The following is an 11504-nucleotide window of genomic DNA, read 5'->3' as shown; positions in this document are numbered from 1 at the left end:
TTTGTGAATTTTAGAACAAAGTAGAAAGTTCTATGGACCTCTGTGAAGACAGAAGACAATACTTTACCAGAAGTCAAATAAAGTTTTATGACACTTTGAGTAAGACTCCCCTGTCCTCAAGGGTTAGTACCAATAGCCTAAGAGGAAATGAAGACTTTTATTTATCTTCACAATGTCCTGGCTCAACACATAATTGTATGATTTCATTACTTGATACCATACTAATGTTCTTCTTCTTACCTATGATTTTCACTTGCTGAGCCTAGTGTTCCATAAAGACTTCCAGATTTCATGATTCATTCCATTAGTGAATAACCTCCAAAGATCATTTCATGGGTAAGGTCACTTTAGGCAGTGCATGATCAAATAGCATCGTCCTACAAATGTCACTTACCCAAAGGCAGGGAAGATCAATGTGACTAAAAAGTAGGACTTGGAAAAAGAAGAACTCTGTTTGATCATTATACCCATATATATTGTAAGAAGCTGAGTATGTGGGCACATATTTGTAGTTCTAGAGTTCATGAGGCAGAGATGGGTGGTTCCCAGAGGCTTGATGTCCATCCAATATAGCAGAATTAATGTGATACAAGACCCAGAGTGACACTCAGTCAGAAAAACAAGGTGGGTAGCACTTGAGAAACAGACGTAATGTTGTCATGGGTCTACTACACATACGAAACACACAGGAAGTCTCGCTCTCTCTCTTGCTCTCCCTTTCTCTCTTGCTATCTCTCTTTCTCTCACTTTTTTCTCAACCCCCCACACACAGACAGAAACAGAGATGGAGTCACAGACAGAAGACAGAGATAAAGACAGAAACAGAGATGGAGACATACATACATACATACATACATATATTCATACTCACACAAACACAGACAGATGCTTCGATAGAGGCAGAGACAGAGACAGAAAGAGATACAGAGATAGATGAACAGACAGACAGGGAGAGACAGAGAGAAAGAGAGAGAGAGAGAGAGAGAGAGAGAGAGAGAGAGAGAGAGAGAGAGAGAGAGAGAAAGAGAGTGAGTCGAAGATCCTAGCCATATATTGGAAAGGTTGATTCTTACCCTGATTAATTCTTGGGGGTTTATGAACAAATTTCCAAACGATATAAGTACTACTACATGCATTTTCATAGTGTCAGCTTTTTATAAAAATTATTAATTATAGAGTTGAAAAGAAAGCCCAGTACATAAAACACTTATTTTTCTTTTATAAAATCTGGATTTAGTTTCTAGTACTCACATGGATTGTTCAAAACAATCTTTAAAACCAGTTCCAAATGATCCAACACTCCCTTCTGACTCCTGTAAACGTTGCACAGATATACATGTAGATAAGCACCTGTACATATAAGATAAAAATAATGGGAATTTTTAAGTGATTAATTGGTAGGCAATATGTCTAAGTGTTAGTATATGTGATAGAATTTTATCTGTATGATTGCTTATAGTAGAGTTTGGCCAAAATACTCTCTATAGAACTTGAAACAAAATATTTTCTTGTTACAAAAGAATCAAGTTTTGTGAAAAAAAATCCATTTTTGTTCCTCCCTACATTTGTTGATTGTTGAAACCACAAAATTACTTCATACTATTTCATTCATTGTATATGTATGTGTATGTTTACACATATATGATGTATATGCATATACTTATGTGTATGTGCACACACACATACATATATGTATATATGTATGTATGTATACATATATGTATGTATATATATATTTGTATATATATGTATATACATATATATATATATATATCATGTATACTATGTGACCCATGAACCATTTTTTAAGAGTTCAAAGATTCCAGTAAAATGTTCTCATTAACTAGCCCATTCTATCATTTTCATAATCTCTCTGATTAGTAGGTAATTAAAGCTAATAACTTAGATTACTTGTTCAAGGTCATAATCCAAATAAACTATGGAGATTATGGAGACAAGACAGTGATTAATGAATTTCCCTGTCTGTACTGCAGATGCTGAAAATGTCAAGATCCTTCCATGGATGCTGTTAATGTCACTCAGCTCTTGTGTGAGCATTGACCTACCCCCTCTCAGCAAATTACAAAGTTTCCATCCAATTTTTTTATGACATTTTACAGTTTGTTAATTTTTGTGTGATTTGTATGTGATTAGAGTCTGGTGTATTTTGAGTGATTTCAACTCAATGTTTCTGTCATAACTTTGAAAGTAAGAGGTGTAGGTTAGATCCGAATGTCAACTGTAATTTAGAGAATATTGAGTCTCACCTGAGCACTTACCATGCCATAGCTATTTGTTCAGGAAAACACCTCTATGTGATTGATCCTTAACATAACTTGAATTTCAGATGCATGACTTCCACTGAGAAAAGCTTCATAGAATATTAAAGGTCAAAATACTAAAAGGTGGAAAGTTTGTGTCTTTTTCTTACAAATGTGGTCTTACTGTACTCCTGAGGCTGGCTTCAAACTTGTGCTCCTCCTACTTCAGTCTCTTGTGTAGCTGGAATTATTAGTTTTTACCCTTGTATCTGGAGCTGAACTGAGAATTTTAACTGTGCTTGTCTAATGAGAAAATATACATGGATTACTGTATACTAAAATATACATGCCTGGGAAGAATGCAGTCCTGAAGCCTCCCACTGTCATGGGTTGTGCCAGGCAAACCCAAAGCTTTGAAACCTGGCACAAGATTAAACTTCTGCCTGAAGCCAGGGTATAGAGTAGAGAGTGCCCCCATCCTCCATCTTTCTGCTCCTTTCAGTCACATAGCCTTAGGCCAGAAAGCAGCTCTTCAGCTCCACTGGCCTTGCCCTATTCTAGCTGCACCACTAGAGGAGCAGATTTCCCATGGTACCCAGACAACTTCATCAGGCACATCTAACCTACACTGTTGATTAAGCTAGAGAAACTAGCAAAGGAAAACTGTTATGTCCAGTTATTCTCTATAGAACACAGTGGGAAAGAAGTAGCAGGAGTCCACAGAAAACTCAAGAGGATGATGGAGAGACACCACTGAGATTCAAGAGAATGCACACAGTGTGTCAAATAAATCAGTATACTATATACGTTTTGTGGAAAAAATACTCAGAGAATCAAAATCATGCAACTAGTTTGTAATTATATAAACCAAAAGTAAGAATCAAATTTTGCCTTTTACAAACTATCAGGAAAACACAGCATATAAAATCCTTGGGATTTATTATGAGTACAGCAAAGAAAAACTTATCTAATATGCACCTGTATCAACACTGGATTGATTTCAAATATTCAACCTAACAATGTAGCTCATGGCCTTAAAACAGAAAGGTTAAAGCAAGGCCAAAATATCACAAGGGACGACATAACATAGGTAAAAGCAGAAACAAATGAAAAGAGACTTGGGAGCAATACAAGGTCACTAACAATATCTAGACAAGTCAAAAACTACTTGTCAGAAAAGGAAAAGACGACTTTTATTTTAAACTGCATCTTTTTTTATTTTGCAGACTTTTAATTTCAGTACAAAAATGAAACAAACAAGCAAACAAATAAAACCCCACAGTACACAACACCCAGCCCTGCCATTCTGTGGGAAGGGATCTTCCTGCTGTTATAAGCGTGCTAGTTACTTTTTTGCTGCAGTAAAAAATGACTTTGACCAAAAAGAAATTGTGAGAAAGGGATCAAATATCACCTTACACTTCTAGATCACAGTCTATCACTGAGGAAAGGCATGGCAATAACTAAAGGCAGAGGCCTGGAGGCAGGAACATGGAGGCATTAGCATGGAGGCTGGAACTGGGATTCAGGAACATATATAAGCACTCCCTCTCTAGTTTTCACCCAGGCTGATGATCTCGTACAGCCCCGATCACCTTCCGAGGAAGAGAACCGCTCAAAGTAGTCTGGGTCCTCCCTAAATCAGCAGCTAGGGCAACTCCTTACAAACAAGGCTATAGGCCAATCTAATCTAGGTGATTTAATTAAAGTTGACTCTTTTCAAAGTACACCAGGTTGAGTCATGTTGAAAATAAAACAAATCTACTCAATTAGTGGGTATCTTTAATAACTGTAGGCCAACAATACACTGTAAAAACTGAACTATACGCACAGGTTGTTCAAATATTCAAATAGGTTTATTCAAGCTGGAGATTGAACCATCAGGCTCCTCTGAGACAGCATGGTAGCACTGAAAGCCCTGAGCACCTAAGATTCAGCCTTTTTATTTTGGTTGTAGTAGGATTAGGAGTTTCCAATGTGGCAGTTACATGATTGGTTGGCATGTAAAACTATAATGATGTCACATAATCATTAGCTAGCAGTGTGCTCAGTTAGCTTTGGCAATTCATCTATGACTTCTAAAACATTAGCTACCATATGCTTCCTTCCTAAGGGCTGATTATCTATTCATTTCAGCTATCTATTTTTATTTTAGGGCAGATTGCAAGGTGTCTTCTTATTTGCTGTCCATGTGTGTTACTGACAGACAACAGGTTCCTGGATCTGTTATTATTTCTGGCCTAGTCTCCTATACTGTCAGTATGAAGTCTGTCATGGACTCAGCTGTGCTCTGGCTAACTCCTAAGTTTAAAATGGAACCCGCTTTAAGATGGTTATACTATGTTAGTTATACTTCTTACACAAGATATTATATGAATCTTGACAATGCTTTTATTCACAAGTAAGAGATAATCTGTGCATGTTTTATGTTATTTATGAATATAAGACTGTGAATGTGTAACAACTTTATTTGGTGGGTGATTTTAGGTATCACCCTGAGATCCCAACTTACACATCTATAGCATGTATCAAATCAGTGGTGAGAAATCTCACTGGAAGAAACACCAAGCTGTAGATGCTTCTTTCAAATGTTTAAGGATTTCATTCTAAGATGCTACTGCATCAAATACACAGTGACTCCAAGTATGTCATTCTTTTACTTCTGTATTTTGCAGAAGAAAAACAGAAACACTGAGATAACTGCACATACTCTTTTTGTGAACTTATAAAATTTACTTAGTTTACATATTGTCCATATTTTCTCCTTCCTCCTCTCCCCCCTAAGTCCTTTTCCCCACCTTCTCTACATCCCCATCTATGCCTTCTCCCTTTCTCTTCAGAAAAGAGGAGGCCTCTCATGGATACCAGCCCTGGCATAGCACTGGAGTAGCCTCTCCCATTAGGACTAGATAAGGCAGTTCAGTAGGGGGAATGGGTACCAAAGTCAGGCAACAGAGTCAGAGACAGGCCTTTCTCATACTTTCCTTGTTGCACAATAAGACAAAGCTACACAACTATAACATATATGCAGAGGGTCTAGAGCAATTCCGTGTGTGTGTGTGTGTGTGTGTGTCTGTGTGTGTGTGTGTGTGTCTGTGTGTGTGTGTATGGTGTCCTTGACTTCTCAGGCTCTTATAATCCTTCTGCAGGATTCTCTAAGTTCTAACTAATGTTGGGTTGCTGCACCATCTCTTTATGCAATGAGAAAAGCAATCAGATATTACAGGTTACTATTTATTTTAATATAAATACAACAGTGTAAACTCTATAACTGGGAACTACTCTCAGTAAAAATAGGTATAATGTATACACCGAAAATAGATGGACATTGACGTATTCTAGAGTGCAGGTATGATATTTTTCTACATTTTATTTAAATGCAAACATTTTTCTAGAAAGCTTAGGTTATAAAATGAGGTAATTGTGTAGCTCATTGTTTATAGAACACACAGTGTTGATACTTGGTCTTTACCAATTTTGACAAACATTCTTGTAATTAAGAATTGTCAGGAGATTAATTTGAATCTCCAAATGTTTACTTGGATTAGACAGAACAGTGTCTCAAATAACTTATACAGAATTAGATGCCAATTGTTTTTGGCAGAACTCATTCCCATCTATCTTCTCTCTCTCTCCTCTCTATCCTCTCTCTCTTCTTTCTCCTCTGTCCCTTCTTGTCTGTTGTTCTATGTCTCTCTCCCTCTTCGCCCCATCTCCCCCTTCATTCTCTCCCTCCCTTTCTCCTTCTATCACCCTTCTCATCCTCCCCATGATTTACCCTGTTACATATTTTCTCTGTAAACACTATTTCTTTCCTAATGCAATCAAGTATTCACCATGCAACATTACTTTATATTTATAGTGGTAAGTATGGCAGATGAACAGATTTATTCTCCCTTCTTAAGTGTTGAATAAAAAAATTATTCGTGAATTGGTTTAGCAACTGGACATTCATTTGAATGTTGTTTCCTCACAAATTTAAGAGTGTTCAGCTTTTCACTGAAAAGTATACTGTGAGCTTGTCATTGGTTTTGAAATGCATCATCAGTGCACTAGACGAAGAGAGCAGAATATGGAAATCAGGCTCAATGAATACATATGAGGAATAGAAACAGATGCTGGTAACATGACATGAGATGAAGTGAGAAAGTGAGAACACTGTTAAGATTACATACATGATGTTAAAGTGTAGAAACGGTTGAAAATGATCAACTTCTCGGAGGAAAATTGGCCAAGTATACAAGCAAGTCTTAGGAGATAGCATGATCACAAAGGTGGTTTCCAGGCAGAGTCTCATTTATTATACTACAGATATACTGACCCCTGTGATTTTTCCAAATGTAGGAAATTCAAGCCAGTGATTTCTGAGTAAGGGAGAACTTGCTCTCCTCTGTAAGGAGAAACAACTACAAACACACTTCAAAAAATTCAAAGATTGTATAATAAGTAATACTAAAGTTCAAATGTTAAAAGGAGAACAGTAGTCCATTATACTAAGAAAGATTGGTGATTTGAAGAAGGAAGTAATTAATGATTTAAGGAAAATTCTTGTGAAATTGTTTGTTTTTATTGAGGACTTTTGATGAAGAGATGGAGCTTAATTTAAGTACTACCCTATTCCAATTAAAAATTCAGTCCAGATTTTTGTAACCAGTTTCTCTTCTGTGTATGGAAGGGCCTGTGTCTGTGTATGTGCTTGTTTGTGTTTATGTATGTGTGGTACATTTATGTGTATTTATATTTTTCTTGACATTGAAATGGCTGCTCAGCAAGTTCTCTAGCACTGAGACAAGTTCTAGGCTTTTCTTTGTTTTTTTTTCATTGATATTTGTTTTATTGGTCTAGCTTTAGCAACAAATTCCTTCATCACACCTTATTTCTTAATACATTCTTTAAAAAACTTTGTTATTTTGTTTCAAATATCTAGTACTTGAGGTATTCCTAGCAAGTTATGATATTTCTGTGTTGCTTTTTCTTGGCACAAAATATAATTCAGGAAATGCTAAGGCTATTACTTAAAAAATATTTCCTGAAAAATTCAAAATTGTCCTAAAAAGCATAAAACAAGGAAAAACAACAACAGCAAAAAAGTATCAACATAACGTATTTAATTTCACTTGTTTTGACCCAATTGTTTACTTTTCCCTGATAATTTCCTGCTTTACTCTATCTTTTACATACTAGTTGGTTGTTGTAGTCCCAAGATTCAAATGAGGAACTGTCCACTACATATTAAGAAAGAAAACTGACTTTCAGGTTGCTATGCATACAAATCTTGTGCTTATTTTTAATCACATTTAACTTTGTCTACTGGAGATGAACTAATTAACTCTCTTTTCTTCTATCTCCTTCCATTCCTTCTTCTTACATCTCTTGTCCTCTCTTCCCCATATCTAATATTTTTTGTTTGTTCAGCCAGCTCTTATTTAATCTGTATTGGCATACTTTTCTTGGAATTTTAGGGCTCATTATTCATTTCTACTAAACGGAGGATTCATTTTGAATTTCAAATTGTGAGCTCACTGAATTTTCCACTCTGTTATCTAAGGATAGCTTTTTATTTTTAATTCAATTATTTATTTTTACACTTCATCTTTTATCCCACCAACCCTCCCATCCAGCCTCTGACTGTTCCACATCTCAAACCTCCTCCCAACCCTCCTGTCTCCCCATAAAGAAAGGAACTCTACCCTACTTGACCTCTAAACTCCCTGGGGTCTACAGTCTCTTGAGGGTTAGATGCATCATCTCTGAATGAACACAGACCTAGCAGTCCTCTACTATATGTGTATTGGGGGCCTCATATCAGCTGGTGTATGCTGCCCATTTGGTGGTCCAGTCGAGTGTTTGAGAGATCTCAGGAGTGCAGATTACTTGAGACTGCTGGTCTTCCTACAGGATCGCCCTTCTCCTCAGCTTCTTTCAGCATTCAACAAGGGTCAGCTACTTCTGTCCATTGGTTGGGTGCAAACATCTGCATCTGACGCTTTCAGCTGCTTGTTGGGTCTTCTGGAGTGTGGTCATGCTAGATCCCTTTTGTGAGCACTCAACAGCGTTAGTAATAGTGTAAGGCCTTGGGACCTCCCGTTGAACTGGATCCCACTTTGGGCCTGTTGCTGGACCTTCTTTTCCTCAGGCCCCTCTCCATTTCCATCCTTGTAATTCTTTCAGACAGGAACAATTATGGGTCACAGTTATGACTGTGGGATGGGCCACTTCTCCCAAATTGGATGCCCCGTCTTCCTGACGGAGGTGGCCTCTATAAGTTCCCTCTCCCTACTGTCACCATTTCATATAAAGTCCCTCCCTTTGAGTACTAAGAATCTCTCACCTCACAGATCCCTGGTGCATTCTGAAGGGTTTCCCCAACCTCCTATCTCCCATGGTTGCCTGTTTTCATTCTTTCTTCTGGCCCTCAGGGCTTCAGTCATTTTCCCTCACCCAATACCATATCAGGTTCTCCTGTCCTCCGACGCCCCCCCCACATCCAGTTTCCCTACCCACTTGTGGTTGCTTTCTTCTCTCTCCCAAGTGGGACTGAAGTATCCTCACTTGGGTACTTTAGCTTGGTGACCTTTTTGAGTTCTGTGGACTGTATCTTGGGTATTCTGTCCTTTTTTTTTTTTTTTTTTTTTTTTTTTTTTTTTTTTGTGGTTTGACTAACATCTAACATCAACATATTAGTGAGTACATACTATGAATGCCCTTTTGGGTCTTAGTTACCTCACTCAGGATGATATTGTCTAGTTCTATCTGTTTGTCTGTAAAACTCAGTATGTCATTGTTCTTAATAGCTGCGTGGTATTCCATTTTGTAAATGAACCAAATTTTCTGTATCCATTCTTCTGTCATGGGATCTCTGGGTTGTTTCCAGCTTCTGGCTATCACAGAAAGGGCACTATGAACACACTGGAACACCTGCCCCTATGGCATGGTAGGGCATCTTTTGGGTATATTCCCAAGGGTGGTATAGCTGGGTCTTTAGGTAGATCTATAGATCTATTTTCAGTTTTCTGAGGAACCTCCAGATTGACTTTCAGAGTGGTTGTACCAGTTTGCAATCCCACCAGCAATGGAGGATTGTTCCTCTTTCTCCACAAACTCTCCAAAATGTGCTGTCACCTTTGGTTTTATTCTTAGCCATTCTGATTGGTGTAAGGTGAAATCTCAGGTTTGTTTTGATTTGCATTTCTCTGATCATTAAGGACTTTGAACATTTGTTTAAGTGTTTTTAAGCCACTCGAGATTCCTCAGTTGTGAAATGTTGATTTAGCTCTACACCCCATTTTTGATTGCGTTGTTTGGTTCTTTGGTGATTAGCTTCATGAGTTCTTTATATAATTTGGATGTTAGCCCTCTATTGGATATGGGATTAGTGAAGATTTTTTCCCAATGTGCAGGTTGCATATTTTAAAATAGAGAAACAAGACCAGGGAAGATGGTATGATCAATATAATGCTTTTGTTTAAAAATTATTTTTTAAATAATTAAAACATAAATTTAAACTTAATTGCTATTAAATTGAAGTGAGCACCAATGTCTGAATTTTGTTCCCAAAGCAAGGAAAAAGCCTAGAGTATCATGCACTCTTAGAATTTTGGCATCTGGGATGTAAAAACGAGAGGATCCCTAGAGATCACTATCTCCAAAGGCAAGCTGATTCAACAAGATCCAGGTTCAGTGAAAGACCATGTCTCAAAGGCTAAGATGATGAGTGACCAAGTCAAACATGAGAGAGAGAGAGAGAGAGAGAGAGAGAGAGAGAGAGAGAGAGAGAGAGAGAGAGAGTTTCTCCTTGGAGAAAAAACACTGTGCTTTCATCTAGAGTTGGTGTTATTTACTAGGCGACACTATGAGAATACCCTGTGTTACTGCACTGTTTAGCAGCATGAATCTGGGAGAGAAGAGTATAAAATTTAAGTAGAGAAAGTTTCATTCAATAACCACCTTTATTAAGGTTTCCAGATAATTTCAATTCTCAATTCTGAGGTTTAAGCATGGTAATGTAAACAAAGTTCACTTGAGTTTTAAAATTGTCTACACTCACAATGACAAGGTCACATAATTTAGGCTTATATAGTCAAAAGAGAAATACTTTAGTTCTGTAAACAGTCACAAGGACAAATCATATTTGTAAAAATTATTCTGAATTATGAGTGGGATAAGAAGTTTAAAGTAAAATACACTCCCATTATTATACCTGGGAGGGGCACAAAAACACATTCCCAAAGCAACCCATGTTATGGAAGAATAGATATTACAAGACACTTGTATTGTTTACTTAGAATTCCCTCACAAGGTCTCCGAAAGCTTCTCATACAACTTCATTTACGAATCATGTTTCAACACGCTGGATGAACAAGAAAATCTACATCACTAGGCAAAATTTTCATGAACACATACCTTCTTTCAGTCTTTCACAGATTCAGAAACTATAATTCTCCTGTATATTTTATATAAAACATACTTAAATTAATAGAATATAAACAACAAAAGTATTCTAATGAAGAATAAAACATATAAACAAGAGAGAATTAAAGCACCGTGGAGGATAAAGAATGTAGACACACTGTTTTAGTTAGAAATTAGTAATACCACAGGTGGCAGTAAAACCACCACAATTGTTGAGCAAAATTTGAAACAAGCTTTATTAATTACTACTCCAGGAGATGGACACTGACTGTTCATAACCAGGATGTTCAAGAATAGCACCAAGTTATAAAGGCAAATGGTAAAAGGCCTTTGTCCAGTTGGTTAGGAAGCAAAAATCCTGATGTAATTACTGCCTGTATACCTCCCACCTACATGAAACCAAACATATCCTGTACACTTGAGGCAGCTAACATTGTAGAAGTAAAACACATGGCTTGTTATCTTATTTAAACAACCCTCAACATCCTGGAAAGTGATTTATCCTTTTTTAAAAAAATAGAACCTAAAAACCTATGACTTTCAGGTACATGGACCTTCTATTTAATCACAGTGTTTTGCAGAATAATGTAATTAATTGCAAAAGGTGTAAGCCCCTTAGGATGAACAACAATATGAACTAACTAGTACTCTCAGAGCTCCCAGGGACTAAACCACCAACAAAGGAGTACACATGGTGGGATTAATGGGTTCAGCAACATATATAACCGAGGATGTCCTAGTCGGTCATCAATGGGAGCAGAGGCCCTTGGCCCTGTGAAGGTTCTATGACCCAGTGTAGGGGAATGTCAAGGCCAGGAAGTTGGTAAGGGT

The 11504-nt window shown here is 37.2% G+C and overlaps 1 pseudogene; it reads left to right on the top strand.

Annotated features, from left to right (window-relative positions):
- Positions 1-6498: 6498 nt before the first annotated feature.
- LOC116104142 lies at positions 6499-6652 on the top strand (annotated as a pseudogene).
- The last annotated feature ends 4852 nt before the right edge of the window (positions 6653-11504 follow it).

Source organism: Mastomys coucha, unplaced genomic scaffold (genome assembly GCF_008632895.1).
Source record: "Mastomys coucha isolate ucsf_1 unplaced genomic scaffold, UCSF_Mcou_1 pScaffold21, whole genome shotgun sequence".
NCBI lineage: Eukaryota > Metazoa > Chordata > Mammalia > Rodentia > Muridae > Mastomys > Mastomys coucha.
This window is presented reverse-complemented; position numbering and strand designations above follow the sequence as displayed.